Here is a 13,488-nt window from a genome sequence, read left to right as displayed (position 1 = left end):
CAGCGGAATATGCCCAAGCATAGAATGGAATCTATGGGACAGGCGGAGAGCCAAGCGGGAGCGTGCGGGGATGAGCGACGTTATGTGCCACATTTACTCAGTGTGCATATACCCTAAGGGTATGCGCACACTACGGAATCCGGGCGGATGTGGAGATGCGAGCTGGGGTGAGTGGCGGGTTATGCGCCTGGATTCCGTAGTGTGCACATACCCTTACACAGCATGACTTTGTAACTTGGACCTTCTGACTTCACCCCAGGCTCAGGTCGAACCATTACCCCTATTATACAAATACGCTTTAAGGCAATAATGTAAAAACTCAGTGGAGTAAAGCACGTATTGTAGAGTTAGGACATCTAAGCTTCTGGACCCCGTGAGAATCAGGAATGTTGCGGTAACAACAAATCATTCGTGATGGGTGACTGCAGAATCCCGCCATGACAGAGAGCTTCTCATTCTTCATGCAAGCTCATAGTAGTTTACACCTGTAGGCAGCTCAACATATCAGATAGAGTATCTCCACATTAATGTATATATATATATATATATATATATATATATATATATGTCTGTTGTTGTCACAATACTTTCACATAATGAATTAGTCTTAAAGACCGGTGCGTTGTGTTCCTCAAAGCTGTAAAACTGGTTTATGGTGGAAAAAATCTAAAGGTGTCCACTTATGAAGAGTTCAGTGATGGAAGCCTTCAGCCTCCCATGGATGATGGTCAATGACTAAACAAAACAAGAAGTGCTGGGTGTCCGTTTCCAGGATACTGGGTCGGTGATGACGCCTTATGGGAGAATGTGAAGAATGTGGCAGCTATGCCCACTTAGAAATAGAGAAAGATGAGGACGGAGGAATTTGTAGGACAAACCTGTTTGGTTCCCTAAAGGGCACAGAGCTCTGTGCTCCTCCCCGTCCTCAGCCCTGGGCTGGGCTGCTCTCAGCACATCTTCAGCCAGAGATCACACAGGTAAACTTGAGTCACATCTACCTGACAGCTCTGGAAACAGCCATTACAGACACGCCTGGATTGGGATTGCTCAGGAAGACAACGCTCTGAATCTTAAGACATAGGAGAACCTTACAGCACAGGTACAACTTTATTCTGAATTATTTATTGTAAGGGGGTCTGCAGCTTTAAGTAGGTATAGTGTGCTGCAGAGCTGAGCTCCACCACGGTGGCTGCAGACAATGTGCACATACCCACAGACTTCTATAGCAATGTAATGGTCTGATGACTACAGAAGTATGGAACCAGGCACCCCCTTACTTACAGCTACGACCCCAGATATTCGGGCAAAATATATTATAAGGTTTTCTATTATTTTAGCCATATTTCTAGAAAGTCCTTGAACCCCTATATTAATGTTAATATGAATTTGTGCAGAATATTCTATACATTTCCTATCAGTATATATGGGTTTTATTATAGCTAGATTACTGGCATGAATGCAGATATATTTATATTCTACGTCTGCTTTACATGTGCAATATATATATATATAATACTGTTCTGTATATACCTGCATATATATATATATATATATATATATATATATATATTTATTTATTTTTTATTATTATTTGTATAGCGTCAACAGATTCCGCAGCGCTTTTTTTAAATATATATACATATATATATTTATATATACTGTTCTGTATATATCTGCATATATATATATATATATATATACTGTTCTGTATATATCTGCGCATATATATATATATATATATATATATACTGTTCTGCAGTCATATTACAATATATATATATAACCCCACTTTTTCCATAATTAGGTGACCATAAGCCTGCAGTCTGTATTATCCCACATCTTGTGTAGTGATTCCATGCTATTGTTCTCAGTTATCAGCTCCAGTTAGACTGATTGTAATGTTAACAAAGGAAAAGTCATCCAAATCTGCTGGTTTTAGCAGCACCAGCTAGTTATCTAATGTGTATCCCTCTGGATAGATACTATTGGGGAAAAGAAGGATCAGGCATATTGAATTTCAACTGTCCAATCCATTTTGTCAATGTCCCTAGCAGAGCCAAGCATGTATGTGTATGGGAGATTGGGAGAGATGGCTGTCGGATGAGCGAACATTCGGCCAACAACTATGGAAGGTTTTTTACATTTTGTCAAAGCGGTACTCCAGCGGGGGGGGGGGGGACACTTTTTTGCTGGGATCGGGGAGGAGGTGGCCGAGGGAGAAGACGTCCACTCACCTCCTCGGTTCCAGTGGCGGGTCCCGCATCGCGCGCACCAGAGCGCCGCGATGCGGGACCCGCCGCTGGAACCGGGAAGGTGAGTGGACGTCTTTTCCCTCAGCCACCTCCTCCCCGATCCCAGCAAAAAAGTGCCCCCCGCTGGAGTACCCCTTTAAGCAGTGTACATCCGATGTATACTTGATGGATGGAACTTACGGTAGTGTCAATCATAGGGTCTTAAAGTAAAAAACCCTTCTACAGGATCCAAACTCCAATAGTTCAGTTGTCCATTCTGTTCCCCCCCATATCTCGCAGAGACCAAAATTGCACGCTTTTGGCCTCCGTCAGATATATGGGGGTCTATGGGTCCAGTTAAGGGGGTTATCCAGCGCTACAAAAACATGGCCACTTTCTTCCAGAGACAGCCCCACTCTTGTCTCCAACTTGGGTCGGGTTTTTCTGCTCAGTTCTATTTTAATGAATGGAGCTTAATTGCAAACCACACCTGAACTGGAGACAAAAGTCATATTGTCTTTGAAAGAAAGTGGCCATGTTTTTGTTGCACTGGATAACCCCTTTAATGAATACTTAGGGATTTGTACCTGTGTTTGCATTGAACGGACTTGGCTGGACTGGACTAAGGGTGGTATTACACGGGCCGAGCAGGGCCCGATAATACCTGTAAACGAGCAGCGATCTGCTAGATCGTTGCTCGTTTACTGGACCTATTACACGGCCCGATAATCGTTTGACAAGAGCTGCAAGGACATCGGTAACGATGTCCTTGCAGCCCTTGCTAAACTGGCATACATTACCCATCCACGTTCCAGGGCTGCTCCTGCGTCCGCTTCTCCTGGGGGTCCCGCGCGCTCTCTAGCGTCACAGCAGCCTGTCAGCTGGTAGGCCGCTCAGCCAATCACAGGCCGGGACCGCCGCGGCCTGTGATTGGCTGAGCGGCCTATCAGCTGACAGGCCTCTGTGACGCTAGAGCGCGCGCGGGACGCAGGGAGAAGCGGACGGCAGGAGCAGCCCTGGAACGTGGATGGGTAATGTATATCGTTAGTCGCCGGCCACGCACCGCTATTACACGCAGCGGTGCGCGGTCGGCGCCCGACGAAAATAGGTTCTAAACTTTATCAACGATCAGCCGATGATCGTTGTCATCGGCTGATCGTTGCATTTATTACACGGAGCGATAATCGGCCGAATCGGGCCAATTCGGCCGATTATCGTTCCGTGTAATACCACCCTAAAATGTATGGTGGTCTGCCAGTCCAGGGACAGATTGATCAAAGATATAAGATTTTAACTGCCCAGTCCTTTTGTTCTTAGAGAAATAAGCCCCCATCACAGGTGTCTGGCAGCGGCTTCCTACCTATTTAAACTATATGCATGCACACTGAATTCAACTGTGTACTCTATGGGGGACATTTATTAAGTCCGACATTTTTTACGCCAGACTTAAAAATGTCCCCGCATCTCTGGCGCTACAGGGATTTATGTAGAGGCGGACTGCCTCTACATAAATCCTGTGCGCTCCGGTGCGCACGGCCGAAAACCTACTGAGCTGAGGACTGGAGTAGGTTTTCGGCGTATCTTTTGGTGAATTGCATGGACTCTGAGTCCGCGCCCTCCGTTCCGCCCCCTTCACACACCTTTCCCGCCCCCCGGCGTAGCCGGCGTAAAGTGCCGTTTTGCGAATATTTTATTCGCAAATCGGCCACTTGCGAATAAAATCATGCGCAAATCGGCACTTTCCGCCGAAAAAAAAAAAAGGACATGTGCATGGTGGGATCAGGAGACATAGCTGTCATCAGAACAAATGTTTTGTGTATACATTCTCTGCTCCATTGACCTCCACTTTTTCTGACACCTCTCCAGTGCTGAGATTCTACAGGAACATTTACATACATATGTGTGATTTATACCAGAGGCCTTTTCTTCTAATCTGCACATTAGGTTTAATGGACCATTAAAGCTTCACTTTATTATAGCCTAATGTCATTTATAAGAACATGTCTACACGCAATGTTGCATTGAAAGGGTTAATGTTGAAAGCCATCGAAGTTTTGCATAGGACTGCGGCTAATCCTAGTGGCTATGCAGAATTGGCTCTGCTACATCTGTATACAGGATGGAGTCAGTTGATGGTCGCCTTGTGTGCTGTCCTTGGCTTGTAAACACATCCCTGCCTTTGTTTTGTTGGCACTCAGAGGAGATGGGATCTAAATTATATGGTGCAGCAGTCTGGGATACAACCAATGCTTAGATACAGGGATCCTCTGCACAGGCGGATGGCTCTGTTGTGGTTGTATATGCAGGACTGGGATTAGTGGGATATTGTGTGACAGTCTGGAGTAGAGATAACACTACAACTATGTAAGGAGGGATTTGGTATTCGAGTGAGTGACAGCAATTGGGCTGGGCGATATGGCCAAAAATTTTACAATTACAGTGGTGTAGTGGTAGAGGCATGGTGGATGAGGGGTGGCTTAATAGTAGGAGTATAGAAAATGTTGGGTGGAGTAGTAGATAAAGGGAGTAACAGTAGTGAAAGTAGTAGTATCATGAGTGGGAGTAGTACTAGTATCTGTATTGGAAGTAATAGTATCAGGAATAAGAGGAGTAGTAGCAATAGTAATGGAAGTAGTAGTACCAGAAGTGGGGGTAGTAGTATCTGGACAGGGGGTAGTAGTAGTAATAGTAGTGGGAGCAGTATTGAGAGTAGTAGTATCGGGAGTGGGGGTAAAAGTAGTAATAGTAACTGGGTAGTAGAAGCCATAGTAATGGGGGTAGTAGTATCAGGAGTGGGGGTAGTAGAAGCCATTGTAATGGGGGTAGTAGTATCAGGAGTGGGGGTAGTAGAAGCCGTAGTAATGGGGGTAGTAGCATCAGGAGTGGGGGTAGTAGTAGCCATAGTAATGGGAGTAGTAGTATCAGAAATGGGGGGGGGGGGGTAATAGCAATAGTATTGTGATTACTAGTTTTAGTTAGGTAGATGTGGTGGGGGAGGGGCCCCGCCAGGCCGAATCCCGTAATCTGCAGTCCTCTCCAGTAATGCCCCAGCGGCTGCTCAGTGCCCGGTTAATGCTGCTGTGGGTGCGGGTGACTGTGAGCGTCGGGCAGCCATCACATGGGTGCAGGTGTGCAGTCACTGCTCCCCCCACAGTTCGGAGTGCACACGTGCGGGAGATTTATCAAACTGATGTAAAGTGAAACTGGCTCAGTTGCCCCTAGCAACCAATCAGATTCCACCTTTCATTCCTCACAGACTCTTTGGAAAATGAAAGGTGGAATCTGATTGGTTGCTAGGGGCAACTGGGCCAGTTTCACTTTACACCATGTTTGATAAATCTCTCCCTGTACAGTATTTATTTTTGTTCTTTTGAAAATCGAATTCACGATTTTCAAAAAAATTTAAAATCGATTCACAAATTCTAGGCAAATTAATGGAATTAATTTGATTAATCGCCCAGCCCTAGATAGAAATATACTCACAATTCATTGAAGGTGTGATCATATGAAGTAGATACAGTATATAGTACACTATCTGGTGGTTGTGATAATATAGCTAGTACAATGTGGGTATATGCTTATATAAGGTTATGTCAAAGCTCTGAAGCCTACAGGCTTGTGAATGCAGCTCTCACTATAATACAAGCTGTATAACACAAGATCAGCATGTTATACGTAATGTAGTGTATTTATGTCTATGAATACTATATATAAACTAAAACGGTGTTCAGAGTTGAGCCCATATGCATTACGGCCCACGTTGCGTTACGTAACGTCTGTACTCGAGCTACATTCTAATAAAATCAATGAAAATGTTAATTGCAGTGTTGTACAACTTAGTTCATTCTTTAGCCGTGTGACTTTAGTTCCTTCTTGTTGCGTTAGGTTTAGCCTTCCTTTATAGGGAATCTGTCAGCTGTAATATATCTTCCAAACTGCTGACACTGTTAGATAGCTGTTGGGACAAGGAGGCACATGGTACCTTTCATATATCTGTCTGTACTTCCAGATGAAGAAACATGCTTTTATTCTCTGGTACAAGGAGTGAAAGAGGCTTCTCCAAGCTCCTAAATAGCTGCAAATTGGAATGCCTCCTCTCTCCTCCCCCCCCCCCCCCCTGCTTGACTGACACCCTGAACCTGGAGTCCTAAGCAGGGTCAAGTGTGGGAGGGGGAGTGAGGAGGTGAGATATCATTATTGCATGGTTTTCTTGTATGGTCTTACAGGAGAGATGGCTCATGATGCTTTGTAGGGAATATTTACAGTATATCTTTTGGGTCCACAGGTACCATCAGAAACAAATTCTTCCCTTTTTCGATCAAAAAGATTGCATAATTGGTTAGTTATAGAGAAATGTTCTGTCATTTTTCAAAAACACTAAAAAAAAATTTTTCAAAAACGTTTACAAAAAAAAACCTGTTTTGTATGGCCAATGAACCAGGACTCCTCAGTAAACATATGAAGATGATGGAGCACATATATTCTAGCTGCCAGAAAGTGGGTCTAGTCTGGTTCTTATCTCTACTTTTTGTCTACCATGCTGTTTGCCTTCCACTAGAGTGAAGACCTTTTATCTAGTCATTGTTTGTAGACCTTGTAGTTATGAGGGCACAGAGACCTGACCACAATGTGTCTCTTTTCTTTGAAATTTCTGTCTATTGTTCCCGGGCCTTTTAATAACCTGAGACGCTTAACAAATGCGATGTTATGGTAATATATTTCGGAATGACCTTGTCTATTTGTATCACTGGTTTAAAGGGGTTATCCAGTGCTACAAAAACATGGCCACTTTCTTCTAGAGACAGCACCGCTCTTGTCTCCAGTTTGGGGGCAGGTTTTGTTACTTAGTTCCATTAAAGTGAATGGAGCTTAGTTGCAAACCACACTTGAACCGGAGCCAAGAGTGATGCTGTTTTTGGAAGAAAGTAGCCATTTTTTTTGTAGCACTGGTCACCCCTTTAGAGGTATCTAGGGTTATTTCTACATTTGTAGACACACTTGAACCAAGACATCTCCGAGGTTTTGATTAGTCTGGGTAGGGGTGTTTAGACCCTCATCGATCACTAGACTCATTGTGGGACTACAAATTGTTCTCCTAAAGCAGTGCTTTACAATTCCAGTTCTCATGGCCCCCAACGAGTCATGTTTTGAGGATATCCCATACAAAGAACACCTATGAGTATAACTATATCACCTGTAAAAGAAAATCCTCAAAACATGACCTGTTGGTGGCCATGAGGACTTGAATTGGGAAGCACTGGCCTAAAGGGAGTCTGATAGAGCAGCAAACCCAGGAGTGAAGTGATTTTTTTCAATGAATATATGAATGGTCACCTAAGCAAGCCATTCACATGAGGTAACTGTAGCCATTCACCAAGCAAGCCATTCACATGAGGTAGCTGTAGCCATTCACCTAAGCAAGCCATTCACATGAGGTAGCCCTCATCTAGCTGACAGCTATCTTTCCGCATTCCCCCCATGTACATGTTCACTTGACTTCTAAGTTGGGAGAAAGGAGAAACCATTGCCAGTGTACTCTGGTGGAGGATTATTACCCAAAGGACAAAGGAGTCCCCATCAAGATCCTTACCCCCCATCCAATGGAGGTCCCTAGTTAGGAGGTCCCTATACACAGTAGATCAGGGATAGGGAACCCTCAGCCCCCCAGCCGTAGCAAAACTACAATCTCCATAATACTTTGGCTGTCCAGGCTTGATGGGAATTGTAGTTTTGCTACAGCTGAAGAGCAGAAGGTTCCACATCTGATCAGCCTGTCCACCAAAATCTTTGTTTGTCCATCCTGATATGGCCAATAGTATCAATGAAAGGTGCCTAATACTCCGTCATAAACTGTAGGGAAAATGGTCAATCGGCTGAGGGTTCTCTTCTATCCCACCCATACACCTGAATGTTTTACAGGGCTGAACTTTTCGGTGTTCTCTTTAGTAGGGTGAGGGGTAAGCTTAAAGTGACACTGTCACCTCCTTTTTGCATTCTGATTTCTCTACACAGGTGTAAAGGGTAAATTTAGCGGTTTTCATACCTTCATACGTCATGGCGCTTGTTCAAGTAAAAAGTCATCTTTTATCAACTGCAGATTGTGTTAAGTGGGCAAGGCCTCGCCGCATTAGCGCCACTTAGCCCTGCCCACAATGCCACAGTTGGCCCGCCCCCTCGCCGGCCATTGGAACAAGCTGGCCGAAAGGTCTAGACCCTACCCCCTATACGTCGGCCAACCAATGGGTGTCAAGGGGGTATGTTCAACAGTGCTGTTGTGGGCGGGGCTAAGTGGTGCCAATGTTGCGAGGCCACGCCCACTTAATACAATCTGCCATTGATAAAAGGACACTTTTTACTTGAACAAGCACCATGACATATGATATAAAATAAGGTATGAAAAATGCTAAATTTACCCTTTACACCTGTATAGAGATGTCAGAATGCACAAAGGGGGTGACAGTGTCACTTTAAGCTGCCCCTATACTGCTTTGGTGCTGGCTTATCCCTCCAAGAAAGTGTCAGACTGTAGAAATCCTACAAAGTTCTACAGTCCAAGTCTTATTTAGGATGGAGGGCTCTATCAATTTATTTCCACTATCTAGGGCCAGATTCAGTCCAAATGCCCCCTATATTTCCCATCCAAACTAATTTGTTTAGAATATATAGGGGGAGATTTATCAAACATGGTGTATGGGAGAATTGGCTCAGTTGCCCCTAGCAACCAATCAGATTCCACCTTTCATTCCTCACAGATTCTTTGAAAAAGGTGGAATCTGGTTGCTAGGGGCAACTAAGACAATTATACTTTACACCAGTTTAATAAATCTCCCCCATAATTCTTTATTTAAAGAGGATGTACCATCAGGTACAACCTTTTTAATCTGACCCAGGGATAGAATGGCGCCATCACCGGGAAGCCGGTGCCGCGGTCCATTTTTTTAACCACGGCCCGGGTTCCCGTGTACGGTGCCGTTCTATCAATGGGTCCCGGGCCGGAGCTGAAAAACAGGAGGCGGGCTGGGCTTATCCTGTGGGCCGAACCTGCCGATAGAGACTTCAGTATAAAACCTACGGACACCTAACCACAATCTCCACCACAATCAGTGGTATAAAATAGGCTTTGATGGCCCTTTTTTTATAGATCTGTGTATTTCATCCTTTTCTAGCTTCAAGTTTATATGATTGATGTACAGATCAACATGTACTAGACTAACATGAGAAGTTATTGCTTCTATATGTAGGATCAGGACTTTTTTTTAATGGGACTTTTAAAGGTCAATAAAGATTAGACCAATGCACTATAGTTATAGGCCTGCTTGCCCATAAACCTTTGCACTTGTATGTCAAAAATAGAAATAGTGGTGTCTCCTGTAAAAAAAAAAATGTTCTTGTTGCCCCACAGTCCCATCAGTGAACAATTATTCTACTAGAAGTGAATAGAGCCAAGAGGTCCAGTCCAGGTGATGAGAAATGCCAATACTAGAATAGTGAAGATGAGTATTATTCAGTTACCCGTGTCCATCCATTGTGCATAGTGGCCTCCACTAAATCCACCATACACAGAACAATAGACATCAAAACAATAGACATGGTGCCGTAACCCGATTGATCCTTTAAAGAAAACCATGGCGGCAGTGTGAACAGAGCCTAAATCATATTTGGAAAAAAAGTCTTCCTTCTGACAGTGTCAATTCTTTGGGCGGACGGCAAAATCTGTCAGCAAATTATCATTGAGTCCATGGAACGGGCGGAACCTCAAGAGAATCTGCTTGAAGTCTCTGCGATAATTCCGTAGTGTGCACATACCCTAAATGCATTCAAATTCCTCACTTGAATAATATAACAATGGTGATCTAATATGATATCACTAAGATGGTGTTGGCTTCAGCCCAATTACAAATGAAGAATGTGGTTGGTGAAACGATAGTCAGATTTGTATTTTTCAAGGTGTTCAGTATGAATTTATTTAATGTATGAAACAAGTTGGAAAATATACATATCGGCTTTTATCATGAGGTTACTATTAAAATTAGCTCAATGACGTCACTTCACGTTGAGCTTCCTCCCTTTAATTTGCATTGAATAGTACTGGTATATAAATAATGCTTTCAGATAGAAATGCTGCACTACTGCACAATACTATTTGACTGGAAGATATGTAATGGTTAGAGGTGAGGTCTCATCAGACATTGGGTATTGTCACTAAAAGGCCTAAAAATTCACCTCCAGCTGGCTCTCAGAGGCTACTTTTGGGTAATGTACCCCTTGGTGAGGGATTGATGACTGCTGGACATGCCTCTATGATGCACTCGTTGGGGGACATTTATTAAGACTGGCGTACTTGTATGCCAGTCTAAAATAAAACCCTCACCCCAATTACTAGGATGCGATAACTTTCAGCCTCTTCCCCACCTTGCTGTGATCTCCCTCGCCAACGCATCTGAGGAGCAGGTTCTGTGGCGTACGCCAAAGGGTGCAACTCTAGTAAATGTCCCCAGATTGATGTCCAGACAGACTCTAAGAGGGGTGCGTCATAGTACTAAGAGAAACCGGATGCTTATTTTGATGAATTTCTGCCATTTATACCAAGCTATTAGTAGATGTTGGGAGTAGCGGTTACATGAGGGCACCAGACAGACCACCAGTAGAGAGGACCAAGAACAAGCAGCTCGTCCACCATGCAGAGACAGATGGCGCCTTCATTATAGCATCTGTCTCTGCCCGCACCATTTCCAGGCGTTAAGGTTCCTTTTACACAGCCCGATATGGGGCCATGTATGGATGCAGTGAGATTGGTGCCTTCACAAGAAACGATAAATCGCCTGACTAGGCCACAAGAACCATTCCTGCATTGTTCCTTTCACCGTTAACACTGATTCATGTCACCTGCACGTCTCCTTATTACACAGAGAGATGTGCGGCAGATAACTATGGACTTTACAGCCAAACAAAAGATCCAGTCAGCTGACGAGCGGGCGTTTTCCCTCTCCTTGGCTGATCATTGTCTCTGTTATGCTACGTTTACACGAAACAATAATTTGCCCGATCGTACGATTAAAGATGTTAGAGTAACGATTTTGTTTTCATAACAATCAGCGTTTAGACTGTACGCTATATCGCACGGAAAATTCGTTTTGCGATTTTTTTGCAATCGCTTAAAGGGGTAGTGCGGCGGTAAAAAATTATTCACAGAATAACACACATTACAAAGTTATACAACTTTGTAATGTATGTTATGTCTGTGAATGGCCCCCTTCCCCGTGTCCCACCACCCCCACCCGTGTACCCGGAAGTGTAGTGCTTTATACATACCTGATCAGTGCCGACACGCGTCCGTCATCTTGTGCCAAACGTCATCTTCGGCCGGCCCGCCCGAACACCTTTGATCTTCCCGAGAGCTGGGCGCCCTCTGCCGCGTCATCAGCTGCTCAGCCACGATTGGCTGAGCATAACTGTGCTCGGCCAATCGCGGCTCAGCGGCTGATGACGCGGCCGGCACTCGGTAAGATCAAAGGTGTTCGGGCGGGCCGGCCGAAGATGACGTTTGGCACAAGATGACGGACGCGTGTCGGCACGGATCAGGTATGTATAAAGCACTACACTTCCGGGTACACGGGTGGGGGTGGTGGGACATGGGGAAGGGGGCCATTCACAGACATAACATACATTACAAAGTTGTATAACTTTGTAATGTGTGTTATTCTGTGAATAATTTTTTACCGCCGCACTACCCCTTTAAGCCTATCTCACACACGAACGACTGTTCACACGGAACGATCAGCAATTTTTTTGCAAACGATCAACGACAATTTGAGAAGTTGTTGAAAGATCAAAATGAACAATTTCTCGCTCGTCGTTTGATTGTTCGCTGCGTTTCCACGTACAATTATTGTTCAGATTCGATCGTTATCGTGTGAATTTACACGATAATCGTTCTGTGTAAACACAGCATCACAAGGGCCGATTATCTTCTGAATGAGCATTTCTGGAACACTTGTTGCCAATTATAGACCTGTGTAAAAGGCCCTGGTGGGAGAACAATGCTCAGTCACACACATAAGGGTCTCCCAGGAACGTCTCCACCAGATCACCAGAACACCCGGTCACCAGATATATCTCCAATCATATAGGTGCCAACCACCCCCGCGCATATCCACGGAGTATCTGTAATTCAGCTCATAGAGATACATAATAGATGCCATCACAATGACTCGTCTCCACTTAGGTAAGATGTTCTTAAACTGTGCGGTAATAATATGTGGCGTACGGCTCAATGCTGTAAGGTTCATCCAAAGTTTGGTCATAAATCTGTAATTGATGCTTCCATTATGTAACAATTCAGCCGCCAAACCAGATCCCCATGTTTAGTGATGCAGACCTGTCATAAGGACTACTTCTTTTTCTGGTTCTGGCCTTAATTTACTTTTTATTGCTTTATCCCTTCTGGAGCAGGATCCTACATGTTCTCTGTAGGAACACCTGGACAATCCTCCTCTAGCAGCGGATAGACCAGAAATATCATTTACCATAGAGACCTAGAACAACTCAGTCTTAGTCATTACAGCTATATATAGTCCGGTATATCTAGTAAGAGGTAAATACATTATTAAGGTCATATACTTTGTCATTCCATAGCTATGATGTATACGTGTGTGTTGTAGCTTTCCATGGTCCCCCAACAATCCCCTCAGGATAATATTCACACGTGGCAATAATGATGCATATAAATATGTCTCCCAGATTTGTTTTCTTACTGTTCGGAACCAGATACTCAAGCATGTTCCTGTTTTTCAATGTTTCTATTATTATTATTATTATTATTTTATTATGTATTATTATTATTATTATTAATAATAATTATTATTATTTTTATATGGGGGCGGCCATCTTACTTGAGCTGCTTTTAACAGCATTTACAGATATTCTTTACAGCAAGCCCCATTGACATAGACCGTGGGGGCAACAAGTGTCAGCTGATTAAAGGCTTAATGGCCAGAATGCAAACTGCAAAATTTAGGGATTATTTTAAAAGGTACATTTGAAAGGAATTTTAAAGAAAAAAAATAAGTCACCAAAAATTCTTTTTTTTTTAACATAAAAAATGTATTACATTGTAAGGCCACGTTAACAATGACAGCAAATGACAGCAATTGATCACGTAACAGTGAATGGAATCGCTGTGGCAGCACAAAATAATTGATAAGTCTATTTTGTGCAGCCACTATTCACTTAACAGCATCCGTACAAGATAGCCTGT

General features: G+C 43.6%; 1 protein-coding gene across 1 annotated transcript in view; it reads left to right on the top strand.

Annotated features, from left to right (window-relative positions):
• Positions 1-951: 951 nt before the first annotated feature.
• Positions 952-13,488, top strand: part of ZNF185 (zinc finger protein 185 with LIM domain) — a 92,550-nt gene continuing 80,013 nt past the window's right edge. Inside the window, exon 1 of the mRNA XM_069943627.1 lies at positions 952-1,099. The gene's annotated coding sequence lies outside the window, so the exon portion shown is untranslated. The remainder of the gene's footprint in view (positions 1,100-13,488) is intronic.

This window comes from Dendropsophus ebraccatus, chromosome 10, assembly GCF_027789765.1.
Source record: "Dendropsophus ebraccatus isolate aDenEbr1 chromosome 10, aDenEbr1.pat, whole genome shotgun sequence".
NCBI classification, from domain to species: Eukaryota; Metazoa; Chordata; class Amphibia; order Anura; family Hylidae; genus Dendropsophus; species Dendropsophus ebraccatus.
The sequence above is the reverse complement of the archived record's forward strand: the minus strand, read 5'-3'. Positions and strand labels throughout refer to the sequence as shown.